Genomic DNA, 20507 nt, shown 5'->3' with positions numbered 1-20507 from the left:
CTGATCTGGCCCTTGATGAAGATGCAGTTCGGTAGAATTTTGTAAGTGAAGTCAGACGATCACTTGCTGGGACTGATGATCAAATGGTCACTTTCTGGGGCTGAGAGTTGGGGAAACCTGGCTGGGAGGGAGGAGGCCCATGTTCTGAGCCTGGCCACTCTCAAGGTGCTGCTCCGGGGTTGGGTGCAGCCACGCTCTCATCTGCCCCCTAGAGCCTGCTGGGCACTCCTGTCCCCTTTTATGGTTGGAGAAGCTGATGTTCAGAGAAGGGAAGGGATCCGCCCACTTGACACTGGATTATCAGTGGCCCCATGCAAGCAGGTCTCAGGACAAGGTCCCCACATGTCACCCTCCCTCCAGCTGCCGTGTGCCCGCTCCTGCTCCACGCTGTCCGGGGAACCGGAGATGGGCCCACTCTCCAGATGGCCTCAGGCTCGCTCCCTCATGTCCCTAAACCCTAGGGCTCGATGAGCGAACATCCCAGACCGCCCTGGAGGTGGGCGAGGGGTGACTTTGGCCTGGATCCCTCTGATGTACTGGGGTCACGACACCTCAGGACCACGGGCAACTTGGTGGCAGGTTGCTGGCATCTTTCTGCTGACACCACAGCCAGCCGGCTCCCCGGAGTCTGCCAGCGACGCCCTCGCTGTGCCTCGCTTTCCGGCTGACTTGGCAGCTGGAGGTGGCTGGGGACATCCCGTTTCAGGGCCACGTCCCTAGGGTGCCTAGAAAGGGTGACATCTGTTACTGTGCCCGAGACATCCCCACCGCAAACGTCTGCCTCTGTCTCACACGGGGAAGGTAGTGGGTGCCCCGAGGGTGCCACACATGTCCAGTGTGTGAGGATCCTGGCATCCTGGTGGGCTGCATCCATGGCACCGCCAGCTGAGCCGGCTTGTGAGAGCTGGGCCATCCTCAGGTTGTGAGTCCGGGCCTGTGATCTGGGGCTGAGGTGGGGGTGGGGAGGGCGGAGGGGAGAATCGGCTGAATCGTCCACACCTGGCTGCAGGCAGGCCTTCTGTCTGGGTGGAAAGCAGGCTGCAACCCCGGCTGGGTCACCAGCAGCAAGACTCAGTGTCCTCACTGAAGCATGGGTCCGGGGTGTTGTGGACAGCAAGCACACAGGTGTCGTGTCCAGCTCACTGGGGGTGTCCAGGGCAGGTGTCTCTGCTTCCTCCTGCCCCGGCCTGACTCCGACATTGCACTTGAGGGAGGTGGTCATGCGGCTAGGACCCTCGTGCCATCCTGAGGGCTGGAGGAGCGTGTAAATGTCTGTGTCCGGGTAGCTCACGGGTGGGGCTTGGAGTCCCCGAGAAAGAGGGCAGGAGACTTGGAACCCAGGCTCCACCAAGCCCCGCCTTTGGGGGAGTTGGCATTCCTGCCTCAGGGTTCCAGCCTGGGCCTACCCCCTTACATTCCCACCCCCCCACCCCCACCCCGCACTCATTCCCAGGTGGTCACGGGGCACCAGTGTGCGGTTTTATTTCATCCTGGGTCTGGGGTCAGCCTGTTTCCCTGGCAGAATCGAGGCCAGCTGCCTGTGACTGCAGGAGCCCCAGGACAACTCCTGCCCACCGGGCATCATCCTGTTCCCCCAAACCTAGCCGCCTGCTGCCCAATATTCCACCATTAGAGACTCGTTCCCTCGGCTCCTGGCCTTGTGCTCGGTTATGTCAGCTGCTGAACCGTAGCACTGATGAATTGTTTAAAAGCTTTCAGGGGCGGGCAGAGGGCAGAAGAGCAGGAAAGGGGCACTTTCCCAGCCTCAGAATTTACAGAGAAGGGCCCAGCTGGGAGCCCAGGGAGGCCCCTGGGAGAAGGAAACGCGTGGGGGGCTGGGGCAGGCAGCAGGCGGGAAAGCTGTGAACCTCGGGTGGGAATTCCTGCTGGGAGTGTGGGCTGGGTGGCCTGCTGAGAGCGCAGGTGTTGATAGAAGCTTCCAGAGGCTTCCAGTCCAGTGGCCGGGTGGGGCCTCAGAGCCTATTTCTGGAGGCGATCTAGGCCCAAAGCAAAGCATCCTTCCTTTCCGCACTGCTCTCCCATCCGTAGACCACGGCCACGCGGAGTTGAAAGGAGCCCATCGGTGGTGTTCTCCGGCCGAGGCCGCTGTCAGTGTGATTTGTTACGTCAGCAAAAGGCCTGGGCTGAGCCGTGCAGCGGGGCTCCAGCACCTGTGCCTTCCTGAGCACCCACAGCCCTCGCACTCCCCGTCCTCGAAAAGAGCAACAACGCCCGAATTCCCTCGGACCTGTAGCTCCCTGGGCTGGGAGGGGCCGCCGGGGTCACCCCAAAAGACTGTGTAGGGGCTTCCTCACTCAGGGGGTCGTGGGGGTGAGGACTGACAGGCCCTGCCCAGGGAACCGCAGGCAGGCTTTACGTGGGAGGGGCAGGCTGCGTAGCTTGGGCTGGAGCTGTGGGGGGACCTGAAAAATGGACTCGTCCTGGCCCGTGGTGGCCCAGCAGTGAGCAGGTGGCGGCCCGTCCTGGTGCTGCTGAGGGCAGAGCTCAGACCCTATCACCTCTGGCCATGAACTCCCAACTGTCGACCATTCTTAAAGATGATTCTCACCCATATCCGTTCTCAAATAATAACAGTGATAACATGACAACAGCTCCTCGTGCTTCCCTCACTGCATGTATGAGCGCCTACTGTATACATGCCGGCTACTGTGGTGAGCAAAGGGCACACGACTGTGGCACTGTTGGCATTTGGGGCCGGATTATTCTTTTGGGGAGAGGCCTGGACTGTGCATTGTGGGGTGTCAGCAGCACCCCTCCTCCCACTGCGACAACCGAAAATGTCTCCAGAGAGGCCCAGTGTCCCCTGGGGGTGAACTCACCTATGCTGCAAACCATCGGGAATGCAGCTGTGAACCAGACAGAATCCATTGCCCTTCCCTGAGGAGGAAGCATTCGCCAGCGGGAGGTGAACAATAAGTACGCGAAAGAAGGGACCTGCACAGGAGGCTGCTCCGTGAAAAAGCCGGGTGGGGGTGGGCGCCATTTTCAAAGGGGCCTTTTCTGCAGGTGACATTTGAGCAGAGAACGGAGGAGGGAGGGAGACGGGAGGGGAGGGAGGCGCACACAGACCTGGGGGAAGGGCCTCCCAGCAGCGGGGGAGGAAGGAGGCACCAGCAGGAGGCGGGTGTGGGTGTGGCCGGTGGGGACAGTCCAGCAGGCTTTGAAGAGCCCCATCAGGTGACCGGGAGGCCACAGCTCTCTCCCTGAGGCAGGGTCACTCCCGCCAGGTGCAGACACCGTCCCAGGTGTCCCCACACGTGCGCACAGCGTCCTGTGAAGTGGGCATTGTCCTTACGTCTGTTTCCAGGCGCACAGGGCCAAGCCACTTGGGGGGATACCAGTGGGACAAGAAGTGGAGCCGCCCACACTCTACTGTCATCCCCCGGATTGTGGACTTGGAGCCGCACAGAAGGGTGTTAGGTCCCAGTTCAGTCGCTCAGTGGCAGTGTGAGACCTGGACTAGTCACAGAATCTCTCTGGGCTTTGGTTTTCACAGGGTCTTTATGGGAGTGGTGTCTTGTCTGCCTGTGCCATCCATGCTGCCTGTGCCATCTCTCCTACCGCCTGTGCCATCTCTCATGCTGCCTGTGCCATCCATGCCGCCTGTGCCATCTCTCATGCTGCCTGTGCCATCCATGCTGCCTGTGCCATCTCTCATGCCGCCTGTGCCATCTCATACTGCCTGTGCCATCTCTGATGCCCCCTGTGCCATCTCTCATGCCCCTGTGCCATCTTTCATGCCACCTGTGCCATCTCCCATGCTGCCTGTGCCATCCATGCTGCCTGTGCCATCTCTCATACCGCCTGTGCCATCTCATACCGCCTGTGCCATCTCATGCCCCCTGTGCCATCTCATACCGCCTGTGCCACCTCTCATGCTGCCAGTGCCATCCCTCCCTCCCTCTCCATACACTCGTGCCAGCAGGAGGCAGAGGGCGGGCAGCACCCTCGTTTCCCCCGGCCACAGGCTGTGTCCTGGATTTGTGCATCTACTCGCTGAGTGGCAGCAGTGCCATCTGGTGAGCTCAAGGCCAGTCTCTCGGGAGGTCAAGGGAAGTTCAGCGCTCCCTTTCATCTCTGGTCCCAGAGTCGAGGAGGAAGAACCGCTCTCCTGCAGTCACTGCCTCCCTGCCCGTCTGCCCGTCTGTCCGTCTGTCCGAGGAGGCTGGCCTGGCCTCTCCAGGGAGCTGAGCGGGCGGAGCTACAGATCGCTGTGTGCTTGAGCAGGACAGGGAGGCGGACAGAACCAAGACTCTGTGGCCCCTGAGCCCCTGAGACTCGAAGAGGGTGTCAGTGGACCCAGTGCCAGGTTCTCACTTTCCAAGCGATGCACGTCAGAAATAGGTTCTCAACTGGAAATGTGGGTTTGAAAGTTACCTCAGAGAGTTGAGACCTGCAGACACCTCCTCGATCGTGGCCAGTCGAACCCCTTTCTTCCCCCGTGTGCAGGAGTCTGCCCTGGGGACGGGCTGCAGTGATGGGAGCTCCCAGGAGGGACGTCCCCAGGGCTGTTGGCACACGGGTGTGTAGTGTGTGCTGGAGAGCGGATGAGGCCCCTCGGGAGGCGTGTGTATCTGCCCTGTTGGTGTGTCCTTGTATGTTTGCCATCTGATGGGATGATGGGATGCCCAAGGCCCTCTGCCTGTGCCAGGCAGGCCCCACCCAAGTCCCCACGGCCAGATTCTTTGGTTCACCTGAAGATGATGCCCAATGAGTGGATGCCTCCTTCTGTACCTCCCAGCAAAGCATCCTGTGTGCGGATCTTCTTGGGGGGCTGCCTCAGGAGTTACCCTGGCCTACGATGGGTGCCAGGAGACCCCTGGGCAGGGCCCACTCCTCTCCGGGGCACTCTTTCCCATCTGCTCAGGCCGGGTGGGGAACGTCCGGCCCGCAGGCCACGGGAGGCCCGCGAAATCATGTGGGCTGGCCCTGAGCTCATTAAATGTTTGACCAGATAGAGCAGGCTGATTTTTGAGTTGATTGTTTTCTGTGGCCCGTGAATGGTGTTATCAATATCCAAATGGCCCCTGGCAGACAAAGGAGGGGATAGGAGCGAGGACTCATTCTCTCCACACGTATTGTGGACACCTACTGTGTGCCAGGCTCAGGGGTGCTCCAGGGACTAAAACAGCCCCTCCCGTCGGGAGCGTCCAGCCACAGCCTCTGAAGCCCTCCCAGCTCTAGAGCTTGACGGGCCCTGGCTCTGGGCGTAAATCTGGACCCAAGTCTCCCCGAGAAAGCAAAGGCTGTCTCATCACACAGCAAGCAACGGCCAGAAGAGGGTGCCCCTTCCCTGGAGCTCTTCAGGGGAGCCTCAAACTCTTCTCCCCAACCTCCCTCGCCCACCCACCTGCTGCGCCCCTCAATCCACTGCCAAAGGGGTTACGCTGGCGGTCTGCAGGGGATGCTGGCATCCGCAGAGGACATCTGTGAAAGATAAAAATGATTCCAGGGCTGGGAGTGTCCTGCCACCAGGGTGAGGCCAGGCAGCAAGATGGCTGTGGGCCGGCCTTGAGGACTTCTATCACCACCTACTGTCAGGGGCCTTGACCAAGTTACTTGTTTTCTTTCTCTCTCTCTCTCTCTCTCTCTCTCTCTCAGCTTTCCTATTGGTAACCTGGAAATGATAATAGCATTGTTCGGAGGGGTTTTATAGCGAGTGGGTTTTGGGGTGGTGATTTTTTGGCAAATAAAAGAAACTTTACAGATGAGAAGCCTGAGGCTCAGAGAGGCTGAACAACCAACCACAGTCACCCAGTTAATAAGCGGCAGAGGTGAGATTCAAACCCAGGTCTCTCAGGGCCCACCGCCGCCTGGGAGCTCCTGCTGCTCAGCGCAGCTCAAGCGGAAGAGGGAGCTGATCAGAGAGGCCCCAGGCATGTCCTGGAGTGCAAGGATGGGCCTCGAAGTCTGAGTTCATGAGAACCTGGAATCAGGACGAGAGGAGGTGGGACCGTCTCTCACAGCTTCTCCAGCCACAGGGCCCTATGGTGGCGTCCTCGGCAGACCACAGGCCACGGGAACGAGCAGTTGGCTTGATCTTAAGAAGAGCATGGGCACTCCCCGGGGGAGAGTGTGGTTGAACCTGCTCAGGTCAGGCGTCCACCTCTGGACCGGTCAGCTGTGTGTGACTGTGGGGACCACTCCCGGGGCTGAGAGAGCAGAACTTGGAGAAAGGGCAGGGGCCATGGGCGGGCTGACAGGCCACAGGGTGAGTGGGACAGAGGACCCAACCGTGCGTACCTTTCTAAAGTACTGTCTTGAGTCCCACGTGTCAGGCAAATGGGAAGAGAATGATTTGGGCCATTTCCAGAAGATGGTGGCTAGTGACAGCTCCATCCCTTCCGTGCTTCTGGGTTATACCTGGCACTTCCGCACGAGGGTGGCAGGCGTTACCCCATTTCACAGGTGAGGACACTGAGGCTCGGAGTCCTAAATGAGTCCGTGGTTGAGAGGTGGCAGACCAGGCCTCTCTGATGCTCAGGGGAACCAGCTTTCGCTGCGCCGCCCTGAGGCTGGCCCCTGCGGAAGCCAGGCATCAGGCAGGGAGAGAAAAGGCTCGGAGGGGACTTAAGTTCTGATGAGCCTTTTTGCTTATTGTTTTCATTTCCTTGGTATTGAAACAGTTGCTGGCTATGGAGGAGGTTTGGGAAAGGAATTGGCAGGAAAAAGAAGTGGCCAGGAGCGGCCCTGTGTGAGCTCAGGGAAGCCTCTGCTCGCGTGGTGGGCTGTCTGGCGGGGGGTCCTCGCCTCCCCGGAGTTCAAGGCCAGGCTGCCCAGGTCACAGTCCAGCAGGAGGTGGCCCTGCTCCAGGCATCTGGACTCCCATGAGCCCCTCATGGAGGACGACGTCCTGACATAGACTCACACACACGCCCGAGGGCAGAAACCATAGCCCTTAAACCCCTGTCCCGCCTGCCTCTCGGGTGGGGGACAACGTGCTGTATGAAGGGGCGTGGTCCGCAGAGGCGAGTTCTCCAACAATGAGGAGCCAGTGGGAGGGAAGCTGGAGTTCACTGAGCCATTCCTTTGCGTCCAAGCACTTCACACCCAGACTTCTCTAACTATGCCACCGCCCCTGTCCCCTTCCCCACTAACTACGTCCCCCGCCCCCGTCCCCTCCCCCCACCCCCCTCAGCCTTCCCGACTCTCCCATAATTGCTTACATGCATATAGTACATTGTTCGCATGCACTCCTTACATTGTGGTGAATCATATTCTTTGCTATAAATAAATGCAATCTGTTGGGGGTTTGATTGTGGTAAAATACAACGTAAAATCTATTTTAACCGTCATCCAGTATACAATTTAGTGGCATTTGGTACATTCAGATGTTGTGCAAGCGTCACCACTCTAGTTCCTGGGCATGTTCCTCACCCCAAGGGGAAAGCAGTCCCAGTCCTTCCTCGCCGCGTCCCTGGCAGCCGCGCATCTGCTTCCTGTCTCGGTGCATTTGCCTGTGTTGGGCACTTCTATCAATGGGATCACAGCCTGTGGGCTTTTTCGCTTTTTTGTATCTTCCGGGTTCATCACGTTGTAGCCGGTATCGGTACTTCGTTCCTTTTTGATGCTGAATAATATTCCCTTGTGTGGCTGTGCCACCCGTGCTCTTCCATTCTTCAGTCCATGGGCAGGCACTGGTGCTATTTCCGCCTTCTGGCTATGGCAGATAATGCTGTTCTGAACATCCAAGTACAAGTATTTGTTTTAACCTTCTTGCCAGGTTTTTCAGGCTTATTCCTGGGAGTGGAATCGCTGGCTCATGTAGTAATGATATGGGTAACTGATTAGGGCCCCACCAAACTGTTCTCCACAGCACCCTTTCACATCCCGGCACCGATTTCCCCACGTTCTCACAAAGCTTACGTTTCCTAAAAGCCTTCTGAACCATGGGCACCCGTGTTTTATGGGCCCATGGAGGCCCAGAGCAGTTAAGCAACGTGTCCAAGACCACACAGCTGGTTGTAGCAGAGCCAGAGCCTGAGCAAGGGGCTCTGCCCTCCAGGCTGCCGACCTCTTCGTCCCGCCTCCGGGGTCAGAGGCTTGGGCCTCACAGAGCCCCACTCTGTTCTGGCTCCCGACTGCCCCTGGCGCTCCACCACCCACCACGGCCTCCCCTCCAGACAGAGGCCCCACCGCGTATGGAGCTCCTGGGCAGTAGGTGTCGGCAGGCAGGAAGCTCTGCCTGCCCCGCGGGGTGACACATCCAGGCACCCAGCCCTTGCCCTAGGAGGCAGGTGACTCCTGTGTGCATCTCACTTGGTCCCAAAATAGCTGGCTGCTCCCTGCTGGGTGACCTTCACTTGCACCTCTCATCCGGGAGGCCCGAGATGCCTCTGCCAGCCTCGCCTTCTCCGCAGAGCCAGGTGCTCCGGGGCCGCCAGGCACAGAGCACCCAGGCCAGCCCCGCCCTTCCAGGGCACCAGGCATCGGCTGCCCCAGTTCTCGAAGGGGAGGGCGCCCGGCCGGGGGCTCGGCCCCTGTGCGCACAGTTTTCTGGGGGCAGGGCTGGGCTTGGCCTCCACCGGAGTCGCAGCGCCCAGCGCAGTGGCAGGCACATGGCGGTGTCCGGGCCCCACTGGCCCTTGGCTCCCTCACGCTGCCCCTCTCTGAAACCTTCCTGCAGGACATTGCTCCAGACTTCCAGGCACCCCTGTACCCCCTCTCCCCTCCCTCAACACACTTCCGGGAACCGGAGGGGGACAGCTGCCATGTGCCAGGAGCTGTGCCGAGCCCTGTGTACCTCACTCACCAGAGCGAGGCTTGAACAGCAGCTGGTGACAGCACGGGTGTGGGCTGGGACCTGTGCGAGAGTCGCCTCGCCGTGTCCCCGAGACAGGTGCTGTGACATCCCCAGGGAGGACAAGGCTCTGTAAATTCAGACTGAAGTGCTGCTGGCTGATGTGTCTGCACCCCTGGGGTTTCAGCTCAGCTTTGAAGGTATTTAAGCCCGAGGCAAGTAGGAATCTCTTTGTGTACAGGAGACAAGAGGTTGGAGCTGTGGTGGGGCCCTGGTTTCCCCTTTGACCTTCTCCCACCCCCCACCCCCCAAGTTGGTGACCTTTGCCCCGACCCTGCTGGTCAGGCCCCAGCGCTGTGTGCAGAGGGGAGCCCGGGCACCCATATCAGCTAATGGGTGGCCCCGTGCGCATTGATTGAGAGCCCCTTGTCAAGCCAAGTGCCAGCAGCCATGAAGGGGGCACCACTGGGTTCACCCAGCTTCAAGATCAATTAGAATAAAAAGGGCAGCCCCATTTGTTTCGTCGGCCCTGCCTCTGCAGAAGGAAGCAGTGCGAGGAGGCCCAGCACAGAGGCGGCATCCTCCATTATTGATTTCCTGGCTCCCTCTGCCTTCCCTCCGGGCGGAGGGTCTGTCTCCCTCCTGATGAATGTGTTGTTGTGGGAAGAATGAGGAACACTCATCACCTGATGGACCTGTGGACACACCGGGAGGGGAGGGGCGGTGCGGGGCAGGGAGGGTGGAGGCAGCCAAGGAGGGAGGCGGGCAGTCTGCCCTGCCCTCTGGAGGCAGAGAGAAAGCAGCAGCTCTCCCGCCTCGCCTCCTACCCCAGGCAGGGCAGATCCAGCACAGATCAGCCCAGGGTGCCCCCTGATCCCAAGACCTGGGGACTACACTTCCTGGCTGAGTGGCCCCCTGGAGTCTGTTCCCAGGGGCGCACCTGGGAAAGCGCCTGCCTCTCTGTAGGGATAATGGGGTGAAACAGGCTGAGGACTCTGCTCAGGAGACAAGTTCAGGTCCCATCCCAGCTCCCTGGGCAGGACGCCTCTCAGCCTTGGTTTCCTCACTTGCAGAATGGGTCGTGCCATCCACGGGGTCGTGCCATCCACGGGGTCGTGCCATCTATGGGTCGTGCCATCCACGGGGTCGTGCCACTCCTGGGCTGGATGAAAGGACCCCAGGTAAAGCATCGTGAATGCCAAGGGTCAAGGTCAATGCAGTCGATCAGCAAGGGCTTCTGATGACTCGCCCATTGTTTTCTAGGCCCTGGATGTGCAACCTTTGTGGGGTCAGTGGACAGATGCTGTGTAGGTCACTGTGAAGGTCTAGAATCAAATGTCTAAGAAAGAGGATGAGGTAGAAGAATAAAACCCCTCGTCCTCCAGGAGGCGGGTCTCAGGACAGCTCCCAGCAGTCTGGCCAGGAGCTGAGCTCAGTGAATGGTAAACAAGCCAATCGGGGCGAGAAAGCAAGTCGACAGCCGGCCTCCAGCCCCATGAGCCGCTCAGCTCCTGAGAGCAGACTGCAAGTGGCCTGAATGCCGCTGGCTTCACTCACTCCTGTGTGCCCCCTTGGCAGCCCCATGCCTGCCCTCTCTGCCTCAGACTGAGATTGGCAGGGGCAGGGGCCCTGAGGACACCTCCCTGCCCCCACAACAGCCTACGGAGCTCCATGTGACTTGCACCTTTGCAGATGGAGGGCCATCGTCCATTAAGCTATGGAGCGAGCGCTCCACTTAGCGTGTATATTGGACACAGTTAAATAATGAAAATAAAAATAGAGCATGGCTAAAGCCTGGGGCAGGCTGGCATCTGCCCAGGAAGGAGCAGGGAGGCCATCCCAGGAGAGCAGAGGGAATTCACCGGCAGCCTCCCTCTCCCTGAAGCTGCTCTGCTTCAGAAAGCTTGATACAGATATATGTCACCTTTTGTAATTGTTGGATTAGAGCTCATAAATGTGTATACATGCACACACACACACACATATGTGCACACACCCCCATTGGAGAAATAGTTCGTGCTGGTTATGGCACATTGGGAAATTCAGAAGCATAGAAAGAGGCAGTCTCCCCCCCCCCCCCCAGAATGCTGGGGGGAGGGGCGTTAGAGATTCCTGGTACCACCGCTAGGAAAAGGGGGGGAGGGGGCGTGAAACGCAGGTACTGCATTAGACACGTCCAGTTTCAGCAGCAGAGTGAGCTCAGCTAATGCACACCCATTCACCACCAGCACTTAAGGAGGTTTTAAAATCCATAGCTGGCTCTTAAGAAAGACTGAAGCAAGTCTTTCCTCAAACCCAGAGCCTTGAGCAGGTGAACTGCCACCAAGGCGGACCAGGAGGTATTGGACCCAGATATGGCCATAGTAGCTCAAGCGTGAAATGGTAATGGCCGCCCAGGGACAGGAGGATGTGGCCTTGGGCCCTGGCAAGGCCAGAAGTTGCCGCTGAGACGACTCTTGGAGGCTAGCAACCCACCTAAGAGTGGGATGGCTGGGTTTGCAAGGCAAGGGCATGTTTAACTTTATAAGAAACGGCAAACTGCCTTCTAAAGCAGCTGTGTCATTTTGCATTGCCTCCAGCAATGTATGAGAGCTCCATTTGCTCCAGGTCTTTGTCAGCACTTACTATTGTCAATCTCTTTCCCTTTAGCCATTCTAGTCTGTGTGTAATGGTATCTCATTGTGGTTCTGATATAACCTTGATGATGAAACTAAACAGGACAGTGGAAAACTTTGTAGGTCAATCTCACTCATGAATATAAACACAAATGTCATCAACAGAATGTTAAGCTGACATTTGTATTTATATTCATGAAGGAGATTGACCTGTAATTTGTATATAACTAGAGGCCCAGTGCACAAAATTCGTGCACAGATAGGGTCCGTAGGCCTGACCGGTGATCAGGTCAATCGGGGCCTTCTGGCTACCAGCCGGAGCCTTCCTTCCCCGGCTGCTGGCTGCTGGCTGAGGCCCTCCTTTGTTCTGCGCTGCCCCCTGGTGGTCAGTGCACGTCATAGCAAGCAATCAAACTACCGGTCTCCCGGTCAAACTCCCAAGGGGACACTGCATATTAGCTTTTTATAGAGAGAGATACTATATATCACAACAAAAGCAACATTCATCCCAGTAATGCCAGAGTGGTTTAACACTAGAAAACCTGATACTAGATAACTACTGGGAGGCCGTTATCCAGGCTGGTTTTACAACGAGGTAAACACCAGCCCAGCTGGCGTGGCTCCGTGGTTGAGTGTCGACCTGCAGGAGGTCACGGTCTGATTCCCGGTTGCTCCTGGACCCACAGCCTCCTGGCCAGCTCTCTGTCTGACCCAGGGCTCGGGGCTCAGAGGGGCAGGGGTTCGGGGGTGGAGAGAGGGGAGGCCTGGGCGTGTGTTGTGGACCATTAGAACCCTGAGTTATGGCAGGATAAGCTGGAGGCGGGAACGGGCAGGCAGGAGGTATTTATAGAGGCACATCGGCCGCTTTGTAACCTGGCCAGGCCTCATCGATCGGCTCCCCAGAGTCCTCATGTATCAGCAATTCTCTGAGGGAGTGCTCTCTGCAGGGCTCCCAGCTGGCCTGGAGCGCCTCCCAGGCGGCACCTCCAAAGCCAGGCCCCTGTCCCTCCCCGGACTCCCCACCCCTTCTCCCGGGAGGAAGGATGGGCAGCAACAGAAACGTCTCTCTTGAAACACAAGTACCAACTCCAAGCGTGGAGGAGGGGCTTGGACAGAACCAACACCAGCTCGGAGTCCGGCGGGAGTCGGCGGGAAGGCTCGGTTCCTCGCTCCTCCCTCCCAGGCCTCCTCCTCACGCACGCGCTGTCTCATGTGAAAAGTACCTGGTGTGTCCATCCCCCTGAGGGACCCAAGAGCCAAGCAGACAAGGACACGTAGCCTTCATTCCTCTTCTCTCAAGCAGGAGGCTGCGGAGGTTGAGCAGAACTAGGTCAACGTTTTCCCTTCGACTGTCAGGAATCTCCGCTCTCCGGAAGCGAGTTTCCAAGAGACGAGCTCAGCACCCTGTCGGACCGACTGCCGCTTCTCAGGACGAGATGCACAAGGGACAGCTCTGCTCCATAGGGAAAGGGGCAGATTGCTCGGTTCCAAGCCCAGCCCCCCCACTTTCTAGCTGATGACCTTGGCCAAATGGTGGGGAACACCCCCCCCACACCGGTAAAGCGGAGATAATGACCACAGTTAAGATGACTGTGTGCATGCACTGTGCACCAGGCCGGAGCCCCTATTTTAAGCTGGTGACACGTGTTGGTTCGTTTAATCCTCACCCCCCTTGGAAGAAGGTACCAGTACCGTCCTCACTTTACTAACAGTGCCCACCACAGAGGGTTGTTTTGGGGATTAAGTGAATTAATGCGTGTAAATTGCTTGGAACTGTTTTTGGCATGGAGTCCTCCTGATCCAATAAACATCAACTGGCAGGAACCGGGGAGACAGAAGGACACGGAGAAGCAGCAGACCCCGAATCAGGGTCCCAGGCAAGGACGGGCTGTAGGCCCGCTCTCCCCGCCGGCCTCTGTGGCCTGGATCTGATAGATGGCCCGTGTCACCACAATTAGATCAGGTCTGAACACTGTGCCTGCCCACGCATTTAGACACAGGGTAGGAAGTCGTTTTCCATTTCTCGCCGGCTCTCCTGGCCCCGGAGCCGCGGGGGCACTGCTGGTCCAGGCTGGGCGGGCGCTGCGGGAGGCGGGAGGCGGGAGGCAGAGTGGGAGAGGCAGCTGCAGGGTAGGCTTCTAATTGCGGGCGATTAAGACTTCATGTCACTGAAGGCGGCGCAGTGGTGTTTAAGGGGGACTGAGAGGAAGAAGGAAGTGTGCGGCTCTGCCTTTTCTGAAGCAAATGCTACAGAATAAAAATCCTTTTGTGTTGGGGTGGGACTGGGGGCGGCTGCTCTCACTGTGGGGCTGGTGTCGGGGGCGGGGCGGACATCTGCTACTGCTGCGGGTGTCCCCGATGTGTGACTCAGGGGGCAGGGGGGAGGGCGACCTGTACTATTCGTGGCTGATAGCAGGGCAGGGATTGGTGGGCTTCACAGGTCAGAAGGACAGAAGGCTCAAGGTACAGACACGTTTGCTCAAACTCGCAGATGTATGGAATGGTCTTCTGGCTCCTTATTTACTTATATTTTACTAGGGGCCCGGTGCACGAAATTTGTACACTGGGTGTGTGTGTGAGGGGGGAGTGTCCCTCAGTCCAGCCTGCCCCCTCTCACATACTGGGAGCCCTCAGGCGTTGACCCCCATCACCCTCCAATCGCAGGATCGGCCCCTTGCCCAGGCCTGACGCCTCTGACAGAGGTGTCAGGCCTGGGCAGGGGACCCTCATTTCCCCCCATCACTGGTTCTGCCCCCAGCCCAGGCCTGATGCCTCTGGCCCAGGCGTCAGGCCTGGGCAGGGGACCCCCAGAACCCTCCAATTGCTGGCTCTGCCCCTTGCCCAGGCCTGATGCCTCGGCCAGAGGCGTTGACCCCCATCACCCTCCGATCGCCTGATCGGCCCCTTGCCCAGGCCTGACGCCTCCGCCAGAGGTGTCAGGCTTGGACAGGGGACCCCCATCTCCCCCCATCACTGGCTCTGTCCCCCGCCCAGGCCTGAGGCCTCTGGCCCAGGAATCATGCCTGGGCAGGGGACCCCCATCTCCCTCTGATCGCTTGCTCCACCCCCCGCCCAAGCCTGACGCCTCTGACCCAGGCTTCAGGCCTGGGCAAGGGGACCATCATATCCCTCCAATCCCCGGTTCCGCCCCCCGCCCAGGCCTGATGCCTCGGCCAGAGGAGTTGACCCTCATCACCCTCCGATCACCAATCACCGGATCGGCCCCTTGACCAGGCCTGAGGCCTCCGGCAGAGGTGTCAGGCCTGGGCAGGGGATCCCCAGCTCCCCGTGGTTGCAGGCTCCGCCCCTGCCCAGGCCTAACGCCTCTGGCCGAGGCGTTAGGCCTGGGCAGGGGACTCCCAGCCTCCCGCGATCTCCCGCTCTGACCCTGCCCAGGCCTAACACCTCTGGCTGAGGCATTAGGCCTGGGCAGGGGACCCCCAGCTCCCCGCAGTTGCAGGCTCCGCCCCTGCCCAGGCCTAATGCCTCTGGCCTAGGTGTCCGGCCCGGGCAGCGGGGACCCGCAGTGGCAGCAGGGGGTGCTGCGATCGCACGGGCTCTGCCCCTGCCCCTGCAGGACGCCTCTGGCTGAGGCGTCCGGCCCAGTCAGCGGGGACCCGCAGCTGCAGTGGCCCTGCGATCGTGGGCTCTGCTTTAGGCCCAGGCAAGGGACCCCTAGCTCCCGGGACTGCCAGCTTCGACCGTGCCCAGCTCCCATCGCTGGCTCCACCCCTACTTCCTGCTATCACTGGCCAGGGCGGCAAAGGCACCTGATTCTCCAATCATGCCTGGGGCCGCCTTTGCCCTGCCCCCCACCTCCTAGCTCCCCCCTGGGTTTCCAATCACTGTCAGTGGCAGGGGGCTTCTTCCTGCTTTCCCTTTCGCCTCCCTGCATTGTGCCTACATATGCAAATTAGCCGCCATCTTTGTTGGCAGTTAACTGCCATCTCAGTTGGCAGTTAATTTGCATATAGCCCTGATTAGCCAATGAAAAGGGTAGCGCCGTACGCCAATTACCATTTTTCTCTTTTATTAGTGTAGATATCATGTATGCCCTTGATTGAGGACAATTTTCAACATCAAAATCCCTCCTCTGTGTTGTTGAAGAGAGGAGGCAGAAGTTTTTGAATGTCGGTGAAATGGAAGCGAGGGCCGATCTCCGTAGCTGCCCGGGAGGCAGGGGAAGCACAGAGCCTGGGCTGGATCCACTCCCTGCCACTGGGAGCTGGGTGGCCACCATGTCTTCATCCTCAGGCTTCTCTGTGTAAAAGAGTAATCATAACGTGACTTGGCCGGGAGGGTATCAGAACGGGAATGTGGATGCTGGCCCGGCCAGCGTGGCTCAGTGGTTGAGCATCGACCTAAGCACCCAGAGGTCATTGGTGTGATTCCCGGTCAGGGCACATGCCTGGGTTGCAAGCTCCATCCCCAGTGTGGGGCAGGCAGGAGGCAACCCATCAATGATTCTCTCTCATCATTGATGTTTCTGTCTTTCTCTCCCTCTCCCTTCCTCTCTGAAATCAATAAAAATATATTTTTTAAATCATTTTAAAAAATGATTCTGTGGGTCAGGAATTTTGGGAGTGCTCAGCTAGGCAGTTCTTGCTGGGGTTTCTCACGCAGGTGCAATCAGATGTTGGCTGGGGCTGCCGTCATCCGAAGGCTCGACTGGGCTGGAAGTCCAGGATGGCTCGATCCCATGGCCGGCAGCTGATTCTGGCTGTTGGCTGGTGGCCCTGCTGGGCTTTCAACCAGAGCACCTGTGCATGGCCTCCAAGCCGGTGTTCGCACCCAAAGGAACTTTGCTGTTTATTACAGCTGGGGTGCTCCCAGCAGCCGGTGGACAGAGGCAGCAGTCCTGCTGACATCCTGCACTCCCGTGACACCCACACAGGACTGTCCAGCCCCAGATGTCAATGGGGCTGAGATTGAGAACCTGCTCTAAGGCACGGCAGTCTCAGGGAGGTCGGACTTCCCACATGGGGGCTGGGTTCCCCGTGGGGGAGCTCTGGGAGCATTCGGAAACCGCACCTCCTTTTATGACCCAGCCTCAGGAGTCAGCATTTCAGTGCACGCTGTTGGTCGAAACGGTCCCAAACCTGCCTAGACTGAAGGGGAGGGGACATGCGTGGACCCCACCTCTCAATGGGAAGAATGGCAAGGAATCTGTGGTCCCTTTCTAGCCACCGAGAATGCAATGGCATTCAGCACGGTGGACAGCAGGCAGAGCCATGCGACCACTGGGGGCTGATGGTCACCAGTCATCCTGCTGGGAGCTGGCCAGGCTGATGCTGAGTCCCTAGACCAGCACACAGGAGCAGGTTTCTCTGGGCCAGTAGGAAACTGAGGTCCGCGTTCTGCATTGGACTGTCCTTCCACCTTCTCCTTCTCTCCAATTAAACTACTGTCCCGTCCTGTAGCTGGGCTCCCCCTCACACCGGTACCCTCACCTGTCACTGAGCACCTAAGCACGTCACTGAAGTCCTTTCATTACTGGCTTGGGCAGGGAAGTGTGCCGTTTGTGATTTAATTCTCCACAAGACATTTTCCCGTAATTGCTAGTCACGGATGATAATTAGCAGCTGTTAATTCCTGATAATTAACAAGGTAATACGCGGAGGTAATGCACCCGGGAAATCATCGTAAAAGGCTCAAAGCTGCCATGTTTCCGCTTCTGGGCCCCACGCCCCAAAGGGTAACATCGCATTTCAGCAGCTCCTGCCCAGGGGTTAGCTGGGGCCCCGCGCCCGAGGGCAGCGAGTGGTGAATTGATGACTCTAGTCTTTGTACTCCTCTCTGGGTATAGAAATAATACGTTTTCCTAGCAGCTTTGTCGAGCACAGGAAAGTGATAAAGAAAATCAAATATACTTAACCTTATTACCTGGACGTGTCCACCGTCCTGGCTTTGGTTTATCTCTTCCCAGCTTATGAGTTTTTCCCCAGTTGGATTCCTTCGAGACCTGGTTTTACATCCAGCTTTATTCACTTATTATTACATGTAACATAAACATCTACCCTGGTGGCAGCAACTTATAAAAGAGTCTGCCTTCCCCGTCAGAAGATTCAAGTGAACCTGGTAAGGGGGGATGGGGTTCGTGGGGAAAGCAGCCACCGTGTAAAAGCAAAGACTTAGACCGACGCCTGGTGACTGGGAACTAGAAATTCATCCCAGACCAGTCGGCGTCTCTCCGGGGACCCCCATCCCTGCTCCCACCAACGGAAGACACGGGGTGCTCCGATGCGGTTACATCGGAAGAAAGTCAGGAAGGCAATGAACTAAGATGCGACGAACGGTGTTTTTAGAATGGGGCGGGCCGGTCATCGTCATCGGCTGCCTGACGATTTCCACGCAGCACCGGGGAAAGAGCATTGGACCAGCACCCAAACGTGACCCGCTCACACTCTTGTCCCCCCATGGGCCTGGCTGGGTGGCCTCCGGTCCTTCTTCCCTCTGCACCTGGACGTGCTTGGATGCGGTTTGGGAGAAATGTCAGTCTACCCACCCTGCAAGGTGGTTTCCGGAATCGGGAATGCTGAGTCAGAGCACCTCCAGGAGGCGCAGGAGGAGATCTGCCCGGTGACTGCCCAGAGGACGCCCAGTGGGATCAAGAAACGGCCCTTAGCTTTGGCCGGTGGTGCTCAGTGGTTAGAGTGTTGGCCTATGCACTGGAGGGTCTCGGGTTCGATTCCCGGTCAAGGGCACATACCTGCCCCAGTGGGGGTGCCTGCGGGAGGCAACCAGTCGATGTGTCTCTCTCTCTCTACCTCTCTCTCTTTCTCTGTTCCTCTCTCTCTCTCCTTCTCCCTCTCCCTCTCCTTCTCTCTCTCTGAAAAGCAGTGAAAAAAATACCCTCAGGTGAGGATTGACAAAACAAAAAGAAAGAAACAGCCCTTCGGTGACACTTGGCCATTTACAAAGACAGTCCTCCAAGTATTGCATCACATACGTTTCTAGGTTCCCTAGTGACCCATGCGGATGTGTCGCTTCACCCCAGCACCTCTGGGACGGTGTGCGTCTTTAGGAGGGAGACAGTGGAGCCAGAGCTCGGTTTTGGGACCAGACCTCGGTTTCAGTCCACAGTCTGTCACCCACTGGGACTGTCCTGTAGGCTACTTACCATCTCTGAGCCTCGGTTTCCCGATCCACAAAATGGGCCTAACACTACCTACCTACGGGGTGTTGTGAGGCCCTGATATTATTTATTTGTAAATAAATATAATTTTGTGATAGAAGCATAATGACACGTGTGCAATGAATCGGGTTGTTATTTTTTTTTAAATATATTTTATTGATTTTTGACAGAGACCTCTTGCACACCCACCACTGGGGATGTGCCCACAACCAAGGCACATGCCCCTGACCAGAACCGAACCCGGGACCCTTGAGTCCGCAGGCTGACGCTCTATCCACTGAGCCAAACCGATTAGGGCCGGGTTGTTATTTTTCACTCTGGGCCGGGTTCCGTAAGTTTGCCACACACTCTGGAAGGACGTTCCCCTTTTCCCAAGCTCCCTCCAGGCTTCACGCTCGGCTGTTACAGAGCTCGGTGGGTCATTGCCGCTTCTTTTGTTTCTTGCATTTGGAGATTCAGATCCAATCTCCTCTCCACTTTCATCCTCCCAAGCCTGCAAGACCCAAGGTTTTTGTTGTCTCGCTGCCAAGATTATCATTAAAATCGACGTTCAGCTCCAGCGAGCCGTTAGCTGTCATATTTCAGAAGCCCTGATCTGGCCGCCTTACAGGAGCGCGAGCTTAGCAGTATCTGCCCATCGCTGCTTAATAACAGTCCTTACACCAGCATCGTGCCTGCAACTTTCCAAAGCCCTGGCATGGCTGCTGCGCCATTTCATCTCCCAGCAGCTTGGGGATGAGGGGAGGGGGGGGGGCAGGCCTTGTCATTCTTCATGGGGGAGAGCCTCATTCCCAAGGTGGGTTCACAGAATGAGACGCCATTGTGTGGACAGATATGCTTGGAAAACACTGGAACGAGTGCAGCTAAACACACTTTCCGAGGCTTTAACCTGTGAATGTGCAATGAGGTCCTTCATGGCCTAGAGCAGCGCCTCCTGCGTGAGCGTGACTTCTGTCCCTTTTCCGCTGGCTCAGCCAGGACCCACCTGTGCCTCAGCCCTGAGTAGGACCCCTGGGTCACCACAGTGTCTCCATCTCCTGGCACAGGTGCTGGGGCCTGACACTCAACGAACATTAACATTAACGTCCTGTTTCAGCATTTCTGGCTGTGTGTTATTGCCAAGGGTTGACGCCTCGGCAATGTTGCAAGCATGGCCACTTAGGCGAGGCGCGCCAAGTGCCAGGCCCCATCCTCTTCCCGTCCCTCCAGCTCCCCCCTGGGTGACCCTCTTCTGGGCTCATCACTCCTGGCTTCCCTGCCACCGGTTGCTTGGCACGGTTCTCAGACTTGAGCAGGTACACACTCACCTGGATCTTGTTACAGCGCGGATTCCATTTACAAAGTTGGGGGAGCCTGGGCGGCCGCATTTCTAACAGGCTCCCAGGTGATGCTGCGGCCCATGGTTCACACTTCGGGTAGCAAAGGCCGTCGTTCTCTGCCCGGGCTGCCCGTCAGGGTCACTGGGAGCACTCGGGAAGCGCGTCGCCCTCATTGGAGCCCAGCTGCACCAGGCGCGGGGAGGGGCGCCCGGGTGGGGGTTGCTGGGCTCTCCCTGGTGATTCTCCATCAGAGCCCTGCGCTGGGCTGTGGGCTCCGTGGGAGGAAGAGGGGGTCAGCATCCATCTGCCCTATTCCTCGGGTCTCCCAGCTCCGAGCCCAGTGCCTGGCGCTGGCAGGGATCTGCAGACGCGCTTGTGGCTCACCATGAACAGACCCTTCGCGTCTCTCTGGCTAGTGCAGAGCTGGCTCCTGCCGATACCGTGTGCTGAGCAGGCAAGAGTCACACGGCTCCTAACGCGGTGGGTGCAGGAGGCCCCTTGACCTTGGACTGTGGTCTGGCGCCTTTACTTCCGATGACCTAGAACTACAACTGATCACAGCCCAGGAGGAAGGCCCCTTCCCCAGAAGCCTGCTCTGCCCTCTGCCTGTTCCCGAGGCTGCGGCCGCTCCCCTTCCGGACGCCGCGGCTCTACCAGGGTGCACGGGACCCTCGGAG

The sequence above is a fragment of the Myotis nattereri genome, assembly GCF_964212035.1.
Source record: "Myotis nattereri genome assembly, chromosome: 16".
Classification (NCBI taxonomy): Eukaryota; Metazoa; Chordata; class Mammalia; order Chiroptera; family Vespertilionidae; genus Myotis; species Myotis nattereri.
The sequence above is the reverse complement of the archived record's forward strand: the minus strand, read 5'-3'. Positions refer to the sequence as shown.